The 16402-nt window shown below is 37.3% G+C and overlaps 1 protein-coding gene across 2 annotated transcripts in view; it reads left to right on the top strand.

Annotated features, from left to right (window-relative positions):
* Positions 1-16402, top strand: part of Snoo (Sno oncogene) — a 285848-nt gene that overhangs the window by 193540 nt on the left and 75906 nt on the right. The window lies entirely within an intron of this gene.

Raw genomic sequence — 16402 nt, 5'->3', positions numbered from 1 at the left:
ACCAAATACAGTTAAACGACTCAGCTGACCAAAAAATTGCGTTCTTAGAATGATTCTCGTCTCTTAAATTCCCTCCTAGAATTGGTAATGTTTCCTTGATAATCTTAGGTTTTTTTGTGAGAAGTGTTCTGGGCCCCAGAAACTCTTCATCCCGTCTTTCGTCAAATCCAATCCCTAACTAAGTACTAAGCGTAATGCAAAAAAAAAAAAAAAAAAAAAAAAAATCATGTAAAAGTAAAGTAATCGCCTATTTTTTCAGGCGGGGCTTAACGTCCAACTACCAATTAGCTGTCGTGGTCAATTTTTTCCCAACAAATAAAAAAGTAGTCAATACGCGGGTTCGAACTAGGGATCTCCCACTTACAAAACCATACGCATAATGGTTTTGTTTACAATACATATTTGCTTCGCAGGTCTCGCCTCTAACCGCTCGGCTACCGTGGCACCCAATAATGATGTAACTATGCGAGACATGGCAAAAAAACCATTTCTGCAATACAAAAATAACTATTTAAATTTACCTGATTTCCATATGATGAATTGTGGACGAGGTTACGGCAGCCATTCGTATCAGTTTGCTGCCATGTTACTGTATTAGTAACTAGGAAATACATAAATGTAATTATAATTACGAAGCACATTAACAAAAAAAAAACAAAGATTCTGATAGGACGAAACAGCGAGGACTCTAAATACAGATGGTGGTAGCGATTGTGTACATACGTCTCTTCTGATATGGACATCCATTACATGATTTAAAAAAGATGCTGAAAGCAAGACACATTTCCAAAATGAGATTACTAAGATAAGTTAATTACTTTCTAAGAAGTAGTATAATTACAGCTTGATGAATGACCATCATGTAATTTTATAAAATTAAGGCCCAATTTGGGAGGGGGGGGGTTAATGATCAAGTGCAACATTAGATGACGTGAACATAAGCGGAAGCGCTTCACTATTACCAATATTTTACCTTTAATTGAGTGAAGACTAGTTATTTATAGGACCTCGATCATAACTACTGCACAATGTAGATTTCTAAGTAAAGTAATCATTGGTTCAAAAACCAATCAAAAACCATTGGTTTTTGAGAGAAGTGTTCTAGGCTCCAGAAACCCTTCATCCCGTCTTTCGTCAAATCCAATCCGTAACTAAGTACTAAGCGTTATGCAAAAATCCAACAAAATCATGTTGTAAAAGTAAAATTAAAGTAAAGTAATTGCCTCTTTTTTCAGGCGGGGCTTAACGTCCAACTACCAATTAGCTGTCGTGGTCAGGGGAGGGACGGAAGCTCATACTTTTACTATAAAACAATTTTTTCCCAACAAAAAAGTAGTCAATACGCGGGTTCGAACTAGGGATCTCCCACTTACAAAAACCATACGCTTAATGGTCTAAGTAACTAAATGCAACTCTCCCAAAATTACCCCCAAAAAAAGGAGTATTAAACCTTCTTCTTTGTAACAGAAGTAAAATTATTTTTTAGGACCTTTTGTGTATGCTTGTGAACATCCAAAGCTCTCCTTAACATTTGATTATCGCTTAGAAAAATCACTCGGAAAACGACTTATTACCCCGATATTAAGAAAAGTACTAGGTTTACTGCCTTGGCAATATTTTTAGTAGAAAGGGGATGAAAAAAATACATAGAAATGACCTATCGCGTGCTATTCTTTCTCTTTGATAACAAGTTAAAAAATTGAAATATTGGTTAATAAATATCCAATATTTTGAAATGGTCTAGCGCCTTTAATTTTGAAGATATTGAATTGCGGTTTCCGGTTTCTTACGTAACTTTTTATGCTCTTTAAAAATGTGTATATGAAAATGGGGTTCAACTGCGGAACCCTTACTTTTGGTCGCGCGTCAGCCGCGTATGCGGGCAGGAATCTAAAATCAAGTCACATATTCTGAAACTAAAGGTGACGGGCAACAAATTTTTCCTCTACCATTTTTTTTTGCTCAGATCGAGACCGTTTAAGCATGAAATGCATTTGAGCCGTCTTAAAATTGAGGAACACCCTGTATATGTGTTAGAACTTCGAATAGTAGAAACAGGAAGTCGTATGCGTCTGTTCTCGTTATATTTTTAGTTTCGTAAATTAAGAAAAAAAAAACATATTTCCGTATTTTGTAATTACTCTGGGCTTTTCAGGTGTTTCGTCATTTTATACATCCATGGGTATAATCAAAGCTAATCTGTGGAATTAGAAAAAAAAAACAAAACACTGCAGGTGCACGTTTGTATACATTCTAGTCTGTAAGTGCATTTTATTACGTGCGAATGTTAGGTCTGTATGCAATTTTATACCAAGGTCAAGTGAGTAACCCACAGTGTATATAGTTGGAGATGTATATAACGTAATGCTGATGTATGTGCCCTTGCACAGTAGCTGGTAAATATGGCTGGCAATACCCTTGTATTTACGTACACCTACACATATATACACTCTGCATGGAGATGCATGACTCAACAACAATTCCACACACAATCTGTACAAAGTAAACACCATGGCTAGCTGCAGTTCTCTGTCCCACAGAGAGTGAGACAGAGTAATGGGGAGTGGAGTACAGCGGTACCAATCCCCACCTTGCAAGTTTCCCTCTTTTTCCCCATCTTTTATTTTTTTTGGGGGGCTTGTTTTTATTTATTTATTTATTTATTTTTGGATTGGGATGAATTCTTTGTCAGTTATAATCCCTAGCTGTGATATTCCACATGCTTTATTAGCCTTTCGTATATTTTCTTATCAGCCAATTTATATTTCCTCTTTCTTTGATGTTATTTCCTTGTAGATATTTTTAAATAAATCTGTGAAAAATTTTGAACGAATTAAAAGAAATAATTTCATTCCGGTTAAACTTTTGCATTTTTGTAACATATTCTTATATTAAAACTGTTTCCGGTAGGACACTTGTACGTATAAGGGTTGATCATCAAAAAACTGCACGAAAAAGCTGTAACGTCAGAAAAACACCCAACTTTGACAATTTTTTTTCACTGTTTCTATAAAAGACAAAATTCCCAAATTTTCTGCAAAATATAGGGCAAATCCTCCTTTATAAACTGTAATTTTTTTGCAACTACCCAGATCTAATAGATTTTGGGGGGAAAAACGGCATTTCCTGAAAATGTTTTTCTTTTTGTTACCTTTTTTTTTTTGTAAACAACGTAGCGCCTAAACGCGTGAACCGATTTTCATGAATGAGTTATCATTCGATTCGGAATTTCATGTAGATGCGTCTTTTGGGCGTCACTACGCTGTGTACATTGATTGGTGGAGGAGTTGGCCAGGAGGTTATCAACTGCTCTCTTTATCTTCCATCGAAATTTGAAAATTTGAACGCTATACGATTGTTCATTATTAAGTTACGGCTGACCACGACACAGATTATTAAATAAATTATATTCAGGGAATCTCGAAAACTCCGAAATTGGGTGAAACAGGAAATTGAAAATCAGTACATACGCAATACTTCCCTTACTCTAGGGGTAGGGAGAGAAAACTTTGATTTTTTTTTTTTTTTTCTTTGTTAAATTACGTTACCGGAAGTACAGTTGCGTTTTTATTGAAGTTCATAGCGGAAACAGTGATTAAAAGCGGAAGTGTTCGATGTTTTTGGGGAGGGAGCGAGAAAGAAAGGAAAACGGAAAGAGAGGAGAAAGACGAAGTGCAAGAAAAATTTAAAAAAAATAAAAACGGATGGCCTGGATACAAAACGGGATGATTTATTAATATTGTCCTTTTTCAAGGATCTACATATACACATGTGCACGTATATTATTGTTTTGTAGTTGAATATTTACGTAGAAATGGGATGTGTTATAATTTTTAAATGTAAATGACTTTAGCCTGTACTGGGTGACATTCTCGTGAGGGTATGACACGTTCCTACCATTCTCTTTGTCTCCGCTCTCTCTCAGTGACGAGCCCAACTATCGCCACCTCCAGTTCTCTTCCCTCTCCTGAAGGAGATGTGCTGACTCACATGAAAATATTATCTCTGCTCAAGTTGTATATTTTCTCACATTCTGTTTCTATTTCAGTCTTGTACTTGCGCACAACAATATTTATATATTAGAATCTTGGTGATTTATTTACATTTTAGGAATTCCTTCTTTTGTTTTTCAGGTTTCGTTCCAATCTTATTTTTGTCTTTAAAAGAAAATTGGTTTATTATGATTTGCTACATCATCACATAGTTTTCATCTTCTGCTATTCCGTTGTACGTGAGTGGAAAATTTATTGCAAACGATTTTGGACTTTTCCTGAAAAATACTAGGAATTGTTTTTTTTTAAAAATCTTTTATTGAAATTCACAACTGCAGCAACTGTTGCAACAAGCAAAACTTGATATAAGATAACAATATCATGAATATGGATCGGAGAAAGCACCCAGTGGTGTCACTCCATTATAGTGTTGTTCAACAGCTGAGCCTTAAGGCAATAAGGTTCGAGCCTTAAGCACTCGAGCTCTCAGGGTTCAGTGGGTGGTTCGAGTCAGAGAGCTCGAGCTGAAGCTTCAGAAAGGCTCGAGCTTTTTTTTTGGGGGGGGGGGTTTATAAGAAACATTTTATTTTGAACTAATTAATAAATTCATTTCTTAAAATAAAATCAAGTTGTAGCAGCAGCTAATGAATTTTTCAAACATATTTTTTGTATAAATGAATACAATAATTTCTAAAATGGTCGTTGCTCATTGAAATTGATTAATCGTCATTCCTTAAGAATTTTAACTTTGTGAGAGCCTTCAACTCCAGGTTTATGAACCTCCAACTTGAGCTTCACGGCTGCAGCTTCGATGGCTATAAGGCTCGAGCTCTGTAGGCTCGATTCGGTTGAGCCTTCAGCTCGAACCTCAACTGAACAACACTACTCCATTAACGAGCTTCTTACTGTACTGTTCTTATACTGAGAGTTGATTCTCTTCAGTCTCCTTGGAGGATTACCTGGTAATGTGGAAGAAGATAGGTGCTCCATGAGAAGGGTTAGGAATGAGCTGCTTAGAGAGGAATTGAAATTTTAAGAAAACGAGTTTTAGTAAGATCTTTAACGAAAGGGATTTTGAGATCAAATGTTGGTTGGTGGGATTAGAAATATAGAATGGAGCTAATGAATAGTAAAAAGTAAAGTAATCGCCTATTTTTTTCAGGCGGGGCTTAACGTCCAACTACCATTTACTAGGTGTCATGGACGGAGGCGACTAGCTAACGTACTTTACTATTTCTCATTTAATCATTAAATAAAATTCAAGGCCTAAAGACCAGGAATTGAACCCAGTACCACAATGCATATTAGCTTTGCAGGTCTCGCCTCTTAACCGCTCGGCTACCGTTGGCGCCTAATGAATAGTATTTTTGACTGTAATGTCTGGAGGCGAAGAGAATTGGAACGTTTAGCCGATGTCGTATGACCAAATAGGTCGCAGGTTGTTTTGTAGGTTGAGTTTAGATCGTTTGTCAAGTAGTCTGGCGAGATGTTTTGTAGCTTTGGTTGGTTTCTTGTCTTTTCAGACTAGTCTGGGGGATTCCATGTCAACCGTTTGTCCCAGGTACAGTCCAAGGTGGCCGTACTTCGACTACAGTTAAGTCAGAAGTTTGGTTCATGAAGATAGGAGGTAGGAGTTTTCGCCTTAGTAGTAATCGCCTATTTTGTCAGACGGGCTTAACGTCCAACTACCAATTAGGTGTCGTGGACGGAGGCGACTAGCAAACCTACTTTACTATAAATTTCTCATATTACCCATTAAATAAAATCCAAGGCCTAAGACAGGGAATCGAACCCAGTACCACAATACATATTAGCATTGCGGGTCTAGCCTCTAACCGCTCCACTATGGTGGCGCCGATAAGCATCAATAAGCGCCAAGCTTATTTCCACATGCATTTCCTCACAATTTGACTAGAGCTTTCGCCTTAGAGTAAATACTTAAAACTGTCCGGTAGGACAGTTGTATAAGGGTTTATATATTTTGATTTGGTAACGTTAGTTTTGGTTCGCCATTTGATAAGCCGGTCCTGAAAGTGGTTGATGTGCGTTTGAAGAGCCCGAGTAGCGATAAGACTTTGTTTTACTATTGAAAATGTGGTTAGGTCTGTATAAGAAATCATCCTGCAGGGGGTCTCGGGAAGGATGCAGCTTCCTGCTGGGTGTTGCAATCCCACGGGTGTTCCGAGCACTGTACTCTCCATGCACTTTCACTTGTACAATAGGGACACACAATACACTTATGCTTCAATCAAGCACACCCAAGGCACATACACTTGACACCCAACTTCTTCTTAAGAGAGAACTTCTTAACTTGGTATTCCCTAATTGTTCATCTTTAAGCGTGAATTATGCTGTTAAAAAATTAATTTCACCTATAGTGAAATTAATCCAGCATATTTTACGGTTCACCTATCTTGGAAGATTTTCCTTCAACAACTGTGGAAAAGCGGAAATGCAGTAAAAAGAAAAATCCAAATGAGGTATTTCACGACCAGAATTTTTATTTATGATTCAAGGGGATTTAGAATGACTCGTGGAATCTAGAAGAGGAATTGGAAAGAGCCCGTAGTTAGGAACGAGCAGAGAGATGCAGATAAAAATTGAGCACACAGCTGTGTGAGTGTGAACGGACACACAAACTGCCGAGGTACGTGCGTCAGTACGAATGCTGGGTGGAAGAGAGTACGGGGCCAATGTACTCTGGTTTTGCACTTTGTATTGTTGTACCCACCTCCTCCTCCTCCTCGCACTGTCTATATAAGAGTGGGTAAATGCGTCGGTACGTCAGTGCGTCTATTTCAGTTAATTCTGTTAAGAGAGTGTGTATGTGAGTGTATGCATGTGCACTCGTATAGAATTGTATGCGTGTGTATACGCCAGCTTTTACACTATTACTATTACGACCACAAATACGCACTCGCTCGTTCTGACGCGCATGCAGTCAGTCCATGGTAGTAGAGTGGCCCGTAGGTGTGAGTCCCACACTTCGTACCATCTTCATACACAGCCTCTTGTATCTTTTTTATTTTTTCTTTTTTTTGTTTTTTCTTTTGTTTCTTCCACTACTTTCACTTCCTGTCGTAAGTGAAATTTAATTACGTTAGTAAAAAGAAATTTTGGGAAAAGTAATTTAGTATTTGAGGTTGAGGAATGAGAAATACAAATTTGGAAAGAGCAAATAATCGAATATAAAAAAAAAATAGCTGTAGCAACTAGCCCTGAAAATGGATGGCGCTGTAGCGTCGTGCCTATACTCTGCCGTCAATGACAAAGATGATTAATAAGCTGTGTGTTAATTAATGTTGTAGTCTTGACTGCAGTATTGTTAATTACAAAGTTTATTACTATATCATCATTATGTCTTGATGAGTAAGAGGGCCGCGGCGATGAGCGCAGAAGGGTCTGGGCGAGAGCCCGCCTGGAGCCGTCGCTGGTGCAGATCTTGGTGAACACAGTCCTGAGTTCGCTCAGTATTCCCATTCAGGGTTTGAACGTATTTCTTTTAGAGCTTTCGCTAAAAATAAAAACAGCGCTGGGAGTCTGTGGAATACGAGTATTTGGTTTTTAAACCTTTGGTTTTTTAAAAAATTATTTGCAACTGTATAACGGCAACTGTAAACATGTTTACATTTAGCAAATATGAATTTATAGATAAACATTTGATTGTGCCACAGAGCTAGCTCAGTGCCACAACCGGGATGACATGATAAGAGAAACAAGCCAGAACTCTGGACTCTCTAGCAACTTGTTGCGAGTTTGGGAAGCAATGAGGTCATTTTTAAGCGACATGGAGAAGGATTTTCAGCCCCAGGGTATTTGGGTGATCGGAGAGAGTTTTGCTGTGGAAATTTTAATCCGGGTGTGGATTAATTCATTTACGTAGGGGGAATATTGAGATCGTGATGGAGGGTGTAGTTGGGAGACATAGAATGGGTGCTTTTTAACGATTCGGCGGTGGACTTTAGACTGAGAAAAGATTGGATAGGATTGGATGTTGGAGGGGTTTTTGGCGGAGCCCCACAATTCTGCTCCAAATGTCCATGATTTATCATGGAGGTTTTTTGTCCAAGGAGTCTCTTTAGTGGTAGCCGTCTTTTTCAAGTCTTGTGTGGTCGAGTTCCAGAATAGACAAGCCTTTCGTAGTGCCAAATTCATTGGATGAATTTTTTCCCAACTTTGTCCTTGTGAGATTCCTGGGATGTAATTCTAATTAGGCGTGCCCAACTTTCTTGGCAAACCTAATATCCCTTATCCCCCCAGGAGCAGCAAGTTTGAATCCAAGCATATCTCTACCTATAGACTACCTTAAACGGAATGCTCTGCATTGCCATTAAATAATATCCATTTGATCTGCGTTGTACAAAAACATTTCTTCTTATGAATGAATATGCGCTCTCAATTTTACTGAAAATTTGGGAATTATATTTTTTCCTTCTTTTAAACAGGGAAAGAGATAAAAGAACCTGTTACAGTTGGATGTTTTTCAACATTATACTTTTTCGTGCACTTTTTGACCATCAACCCTACCGAACCAGTGTTTAATATCGTAGAGACTTTAAATAAGATTTTTTTACTCATAAAATGGGTATAATGCCAAAACATTTTGAGCTTTCATTCACTAGTTTTTATTTTACCAAGTATTATCTTACGTTATTTTAATTCAGAAAAAATTATCACCAATTGCTACATACAGTTCGTCTTACAAATAATTGTTATCCTTTGACAAACATACAAACTTTTCCATTCTCTCTCTCTTCCGTTTTTATGGTGAGAAAATATCTTGAATAATTTTTATTGACTTTTTCATCATTTTTATTTCTCTTGATAATCAACTCCTTTATCAAAAGAAAAAACAAAAAGCCGTGTAATTCAGTAGATAATAGTATTTAAAGAATATTGCTGTAATATTTTTATTACACTGAAGTGAACAATACAATCTGTCTGTCTGTCTCCAATATTAAGATTTACCAATAAATTCTAAATAAGTTCGAAATGTTGGTGTAAAGATTTGTTTTCTATTAATGGCTGAACCAAAACTTGAAGAGTAATATCCTCCTCATAATTAATATCTTTACGTATTCATTGCTCACTGATAATAAAAACACTTTAAACTTTTACTTACTTACTCCATGGCTCTACAGCCCTTGTAGGGCCTTGGCCTCCTTCAACAATTCACTCCAAGCCGTTCTATCACTCGCTTTCCTTCTCCATCCTCCCGCATTTAACTTGGAGAGGTCTTCCTCCACCTTGTTCAACCATCTTAGTCTTGGCCTCCCTCTAGGCCTTCTCCTGCCTCCGGGATGTCCTTCATAGGCGATGCGAGGTGCTCTACCTTGGTCCATTCTGTGGAGGCGCCCCAACCAGCGTAGTCTTCCCAGCTTAATGCTCTTTACAATGTTCGCCTCTTTAAAAAGCTCCCTCAGCTCAGCATTTTTCCTACATCTATAAGTACCATTCTCCACCGCCGGGCCATAAATCCTTCTCAATACCTTTCTCACCCAGCAGTTCAGCGTACTTTCATCCGCTGAGGTTAGCGTCCATGTTTCTGAGCCATATAATAGGACTGGTTTGATAAGGGTCTTGTAAATGGTGAGTTTGGCATTTCTCGAGATGACCCTTTTTCGGAGGATCGGGCTTAAGTCCATAGACACCTATTTGCAGCTGCAATCCGACTGGTTATGTCCTCCTTTACCTCGTTTGCGTCAAAATTAAAATTTGATTTTTCACATAGCAATTTCTCACTTCACGTAAAATCACATAAAGAGGAATAATCCACGCAGAACATTCTCCTCATCAATACACGTTTTACCATACATTTATCTTCCAATATTAACTCACCTGTGCAAATTTCGACCCGGTCGTAATATTTCCCTCAGTTTTAGAGTTCAAAATAAAAAAATAAATGAGGGAATTATAAAGAATTGTGGAGCTTTTTCAGTTTTGTTGAATAATGGACCCCCCCCCCACACCAAAAAAAACGGAATTTACCACAATGTTTCATTGTAGCCGAGATATATAAGTGGTGATAATTCTGATATACTCATCCAGATAGCCCAGATGGGGGATAATGGTGGATGATATCCTCTCTGGGTGGATACATTAATGTGGAGAGATGATCACGCTGAGGATGGCAGCAGCCTAACTGACTAGGAGGAGGAGGAGGAGGAGGGAGGGTACATGACGTGGCTGGCTAGGTTTGGTGCGGGGAGGTTACTCTGTGCAGAACTGGGAGGTCGTTTTTTATTGTTGCAGAGCAGGCCAAGGGCAACACTCATACAGACAACGCTGTACCGCAACAGTGTTGCCAATCTGATAAATCAAGTCTTTTTAAAGCTATACTGCTGTGTTTTAGGCATTTCTCCCATGCTTCATAGATCGATCTTACCATGCTATTGATTTTGTATTGGATAGAAAAAATCGATTGTAATAGTGTAAATTTAATAGGATGAAAAAATAATTGCCAGTTTCAGTCGTGATACATTTATTCTGCCGAGCTTTCGACTTAGGGGACTAGGGGTCATCTTCAGGGCTAGTTTTACAACATTACAGGGTTGGTGTGTCTTCTGTCTGTCTGTCTGTTCATAGACTTGAGTGTGGCACTCAGTTCCTAGGTGTCGAAAGCTCGGCATAATTAAGTTTATCATGATTCTATCCTATTGAAATTCTGAATTAGTCACCAAAAATAATGAACAGTAATCCTGAATCATGTTTGTACGAACTTAGGGCAGTTTCTCTTATTTCTTCAATTCCCGCTGATTCTGTGCTTGACTAAGTACCTCTATGTTCAAAATATGACTTGCCATAACCTTGGTGTGACCGTTAATCTAATCAGCTGTCTGCCAGGTTCCACAAATGGATTCCTGTTCAATTCCTGGTGTAAAAGTGTCAGGGCCATGAACAGACAAGACAGAAGACACACCAACCCTGTAATGTTGTAAAATATTACTTTGTAAACTAGCCCTGAAGATGACCCCTAGTCCCTAGGTCGAAAGCTCGGCAGAATAAATGTATCACGACTGAAATGGCAATCATTTTTTCATCCTATTGAAACTATGAATCAGTCACCAAAAATAATGAAAAATAGTACTAAATTTAGTTTTCTCATTTAATTGTGTGGGTATTTTCATCAGTTTTTTGGTTTCCTATTTGTGATCCCTCAGGACTAGCCACTTCCAGAGATGCGGGTATCCCCATCTAACTAACTACAAGAACAACTTTTCTTTTCTTTTTTCACAATGAAATCCCTGAAACACTTTAACACAATGCATTCAGTTAATGGGTAGCAACTGCTTCTGGTTTAGCGAACCTAGAGGTAAACTCTAGTTCATCTCTACACAGCAGCATAGCACACGATAAGTAAACATCAGACTCCGTGAAAGGTCATCCAAATTCTATGCAGCACTTTTGAAATTTGGGTTATTTGCGGAAGTGCTGGTTATTATCGTTGACTTTTTACCCGTCTCAGCACGCATGTTACAGTACGCATTCTTGACCCGTTTCTGATTTCCTTTCATCATCAGATTAATTAATTTGATGTATTTTATTTTTTACTTCATCCATGTTTCCTTTTCGCCTGCTACACTTGCTAAGTGGGGGAAGTTATTTGGAAATAGATTATTTCTGGAAAAAATTATTTTGATAAGGTTCTCATAACGACCGTAGCAATACTGTTATTTCCCGTCTTCCAAACTCTATCCATGTTTCAAAAAGAAAATTCAATAAAAACAACAAAAACAAAAGGAAAAATCATGAAGAAAACTATTTTTCTTATTATGAATGAATGAATGAATGAATCTTTATTGCTTAAAGAGATACAGATCTCATAGCAAGGGTTGACCTTACAAATTTATAAATACAAAAATTATAATACATTATTACAATAATTAATTAAATATTAGTAAAGAAATAAAATATCAAGTATTATTTAAATTAACTGAGGAAAATCATTTTTTGAGCATAAGTAAAAAACAAAACAAAATAAACATGCTATTTTTCTTATTATTTAAGGATACTATTTTGCTGTTTGCAAGATTAGGGGCTCTTACCACACACAGTCTGTGAAGTTTAGGGCTCAAAATAATGATAAGTCTGACTTAATATTCACACTACTACTGCAGTTGTTGGTAGAAAGTCAGCGTGACCTCTAGTTAGTACGATGACATTAGGCTGGTGACCTGTGCAACATTCAGGCCTTGGGGGCGCAACCAAACAAAACTAGCATCTAGATGTCGCCATCAAACTCTAATCTCCTCCTTCTCCTTGTTCCGTCTCCAGCTTTGTTGCACTCTCCCCAGCTGCTGTTGTCTTCTTTTATGCATTATCTGTAGCTTTCTATCTTTTTCTTTTTTTACATTTCCTTCTTTAAATACAAAAATCTCTCACTCGCACGATTGACTCTCACAGCAAACACACAGAGTGAATTCTTTTCTCTCTCTCTCTCACTCTCTCTCCAAAATGTGAAACATATTTATTTCTATCGATCAGTTTATCGATATAATCGATTATCGATTTACCGCATGTTTTTTTTTTGTATTATCTAACATCAGTGGCACATTAAACTGGTTGAAGCAGAGTTTTCCCACTTCACTTAGATTTCAGTGTCGCAATTTTTTACTGAACATAATAATTAAATAAAATTAATATTCTCGTATATGTTATCGATGGCCTACGATAGTGCCAATCGAATTATTGAGCCGTGCAACTAACTCTAGTTGGCGAATAATCGAATACCTAAGGCACTAATGAAGACCACTGAATTAAATCAGTGGTTCCCAACCTATAGTCCACAAGAACTAAAATATGGTCCTCGAAACACTTAAACATTTTTAAAATAATAATATACTTATTTGACATACGGCCGCGTGTGCGGCGACGACGCGGTGAGTGGGACGTCGAGCGAGCTAAAGCGCCTAAATACAGGTCCAGAAGTCGACCAAAAGCAAATGATGATATACGAGCATATGCGTGTCGCTTTGAGCAGTCTCATCAATCTCAGGATTACCCCATCTTGTTAAGAAAATGCAAGCTCAAAAAGCACATTAATATAACTGAAAACTTAATCACAATGTTCTATTGAAGTTTATTTTTAAAATCTAAAGGTAGTTTATTGTGATATTGAACCTTGTGGTCCCTGCTAACAACAACAAAAAAAAAATTAAAATGGTCTCTGGTCTTAAAAAGGTTGGGAACCATTGAATTAAACAAATCGATCTGAAATTGCTCTAACTAGGTAAAAAAAAATTTTTGTAGAGGGGATTCTCCTGAACTCTTAAAGCAGAACCCTGTAGTCGCATGTTTTACAGTGGTTCTATTGATCGAAATTTATGTTTGTACCATATATGATGTAATTTTGCCACGGTAGCCGAGCGGTTAGAGGCGAGACCTGCGAAGCTAATATGTATTGTGGTACTGGGGTTCGATTTCCGGTCTAGACGCTTTGGATTTTATTTAATAGTTAATATGAGAAATTTGTAGTAAAGTATGTTAGGAGGTTATAGACTAGACCCGCAATGCTATGATGTATTGTTGGTTTAGTGGGCTCGATTCCTCTGGTCTAGGTCTTGGATTTTATTTAATAGTTAATATGAGAAATTTATAGTAAAGTATGCAAGGAGGTTAGACTAGACCCGCAATGCTATGATGTATTGTTGTTTTAGTGGGCTCGATTCTCCTGGTCTAGGTCTTGGATTTTATTTAATAGTTAATATGAGAAATTTATAGTAAAGTATGTAAGGAGTATGTAAACCCGCAAAGCTAAGATGTATTGTTGGTTTAGTGGGTTCGATTCCCGGTCTAGACCTTGGATTATATTTAATGGTTAATAAAAGAAAACAGTAAAGTATGTTTGCTATTTGCCTCCGTCCTCGACACCTAATTGGTAGTTGGACGTTAAGCCCCGCCTGAAAAAATAGGCGATTACTTTTGGTAATGTACATATATTTAACCAGAATCATAAAAAAAGGCTTCTCTTAGAGTTTTGCAAATTTTTTTGTAAGCTGTTGCTCATTTATGATCACTTAATTTCTAACAGAAAACTTATTAAGTGTAGTAGTTCTAGTTGTTGGTAAAACATTATATGTTGAACTTCTTTAACTAAATTTAAATTACTTATTATAATATTGATTTTGGGCAAAATATTGTTTTGTTATAGACAAGAAACATGAGCATTTTGTTATGTATGAATGGCGATTACTTCCACAAGACAAGGGAAAGTAAAGAACAAAACAAAAAACAAAAAAGTCTAAAACTAAAATTATGAAATAGCAGGTGTGGTAAAAGAGATAGATGAAGTTGAAATTTCTGCAAAGAAGTAGTTGAAAAAAGCAAGTAGTGACACCGCCGCTGCTGTTGTTGTTTGGAGCTAGTTGATGATGTTGTTTTATTTTGGCAAAGACCGGTTCGGCTTCCTCTTTGTTTTTTTTTTCTCTCTCTTTCTTTGTACAAAGAAGTTCTCCCCCCCCCTCTTCGCGGTGCAAGAAGAACAGAGAAGTTTTAGCAGAAGAAGCAAAGAAGAACCTAACTGGAGGAACGAATGGCCACAGAGACGCTTCTTTTTTTCTTCCTTGTGCCCAGCTTCGTTTCTAAGCTTCTTCTTTCTCTTTCTTTCTCTCTGAGCATGCGCACTGGTCCCTTCTATTTCCTTCTTCCCTTTATTTATATTTGTATTTTATAATCTTCTTTTGTTTTTCAATCATCAGCGGGAATTCTGTATGACATAATATCGTGTACTTGGTCCAGATGTGTTGTGCAATTATTTCTTAAATAACGTCTTTTTCAATCACATCTGCCAGTATGGAGGATGGTCTTTTTTCTTGTGCTTTTGTTAATGCATCTTTTCTATATTCATTCATAAAGTTCATTCATTTTTCGTTCTCCAATCCCTCGCTTCCGGTTATAAAATAGCAGGGAGGTTTTAATTGTTTTTCTGGCCAAATTTTAAGAATTTACTTCCGCTACTTCCTCTTCTATTTTTGCAATATTAAAGTAAGTGTGTGACGTAAATTTTTAAGGCAAACATTTGGTGGATTGGAATGGTGACATTCCGCTGTCGTGTTCATTTATTTTTTTAAAAAAAGTCGAAAAAGCTTGCAAATACCGAAGATGGCAGACCGCCCGAATTTACTGCTAAATAACCTAGACATATCGATATTCAGCCAAGTCATCTATTTCGATTTGGTGTTCTTTGGTGAATGGTAGGACTAACATGTAACTCGCACGCATACGAAGACCAAAAAAAACTAAAAATAGAGAGTCTTCTAAGTCCTTCAACTTGGAACGGAACTCCAATGTGAACATACATACAAAAGTATTTATTTACAAAACATCCATATGGATGATGTACAAGGAGGAACTGTGTGTGGGGGGATGTGCCCAAACCCTCGTAACATCCAAGAGGAGGAGGTAGTCCTTCTTCAGACATCATTGCTCCTTTCTACCTTTCTACATTGATATAAAACATATCTGAACATCCCGTTAATTTTGAACTAAATCTGCTCACTTTTTCACAATTATCCTATGGCTCAAGCTTTACTATAAAATTTCTCATTATCTTAACATTATCTTAACCATAGGGAATATAGACTAGTACCGCAATACATCGTAGCTTTGCGGGTCTAGCCTGTAACCGCCTAACATACTTTACTATAAATTTCTCATATTAACCATTGGGAATATAGACTAGTACCGCAATACATCTTAGCTTTGCGGGTCTAGCCTGTAACCGCCTTGCATACTTTACTATAAATTTCTCATATTAACCATTGGGAATATAGACTAGTACCGCAAAACATCTTAGCTTTGCGGGTCTAGCCTATAACCGCCTAACATACTTTACTATAAATTTCTCATATTAACCATTGGGAATATAGACTAGTACCGCAAAACATCTTAGCTTTGCGGGTCTAGCCTATAACCGCCTAACATACTTTACTATAAATTTCTCATATTAACCATTGGGAATATAGACTAGTACCGCAAAACATCTTAGCTTTGCGGGTCTAGCCTATAACCGCCTAACATACTTTACTATAAATTTCTCATATTAACCATTGGGAATATAGACTAGTACCGCAAAACATCTTAGCTTTGCGGGTGTAGCCTATAACCGCCTAACATACTTTAATATAAATTTCTCATCTTAACCATAGGGAATATAGACTAGTACCGCAAAACATCTTAGCTTTGCGGGTGTAGCCTATAACCGCCTAACATACTTTAATATAAATTTCTCATCTTAACCATAGGGAATATAGACTAGTACCGCAATATATACATCTTAGCTTTGCGGGTCTAGCCTGTAACCGCCTTGCATACTTTACTATAAATTTCTCATATTAACCATTGGGAATATAGACTAGTACCGCAAAACATCTTAGCTTTGCGGGTCTAGCCTATAACCGCCTAACATACTT

The sequence above is a fragment of the Rhodnius prolixus genome, unplaced genomic scaffold (assembly GCF_049639745.1).
Source record: "Rhodnius prolixus isolate KJV_2025 unplaced genomic scaffold, Rpr scaffold_15, whole genome shotgun sequence".
Taxonomy (NCBI): domain Eukaryota; kingdom Metazoa; phylum Arthropoda; class Insecta; order Hemiptera; family Reduviidae; genus Rhodnius; species Rhodnius prolixus.
This window is presented reverse-complemented; position numbering and strand designations above follow the sequence as displayed.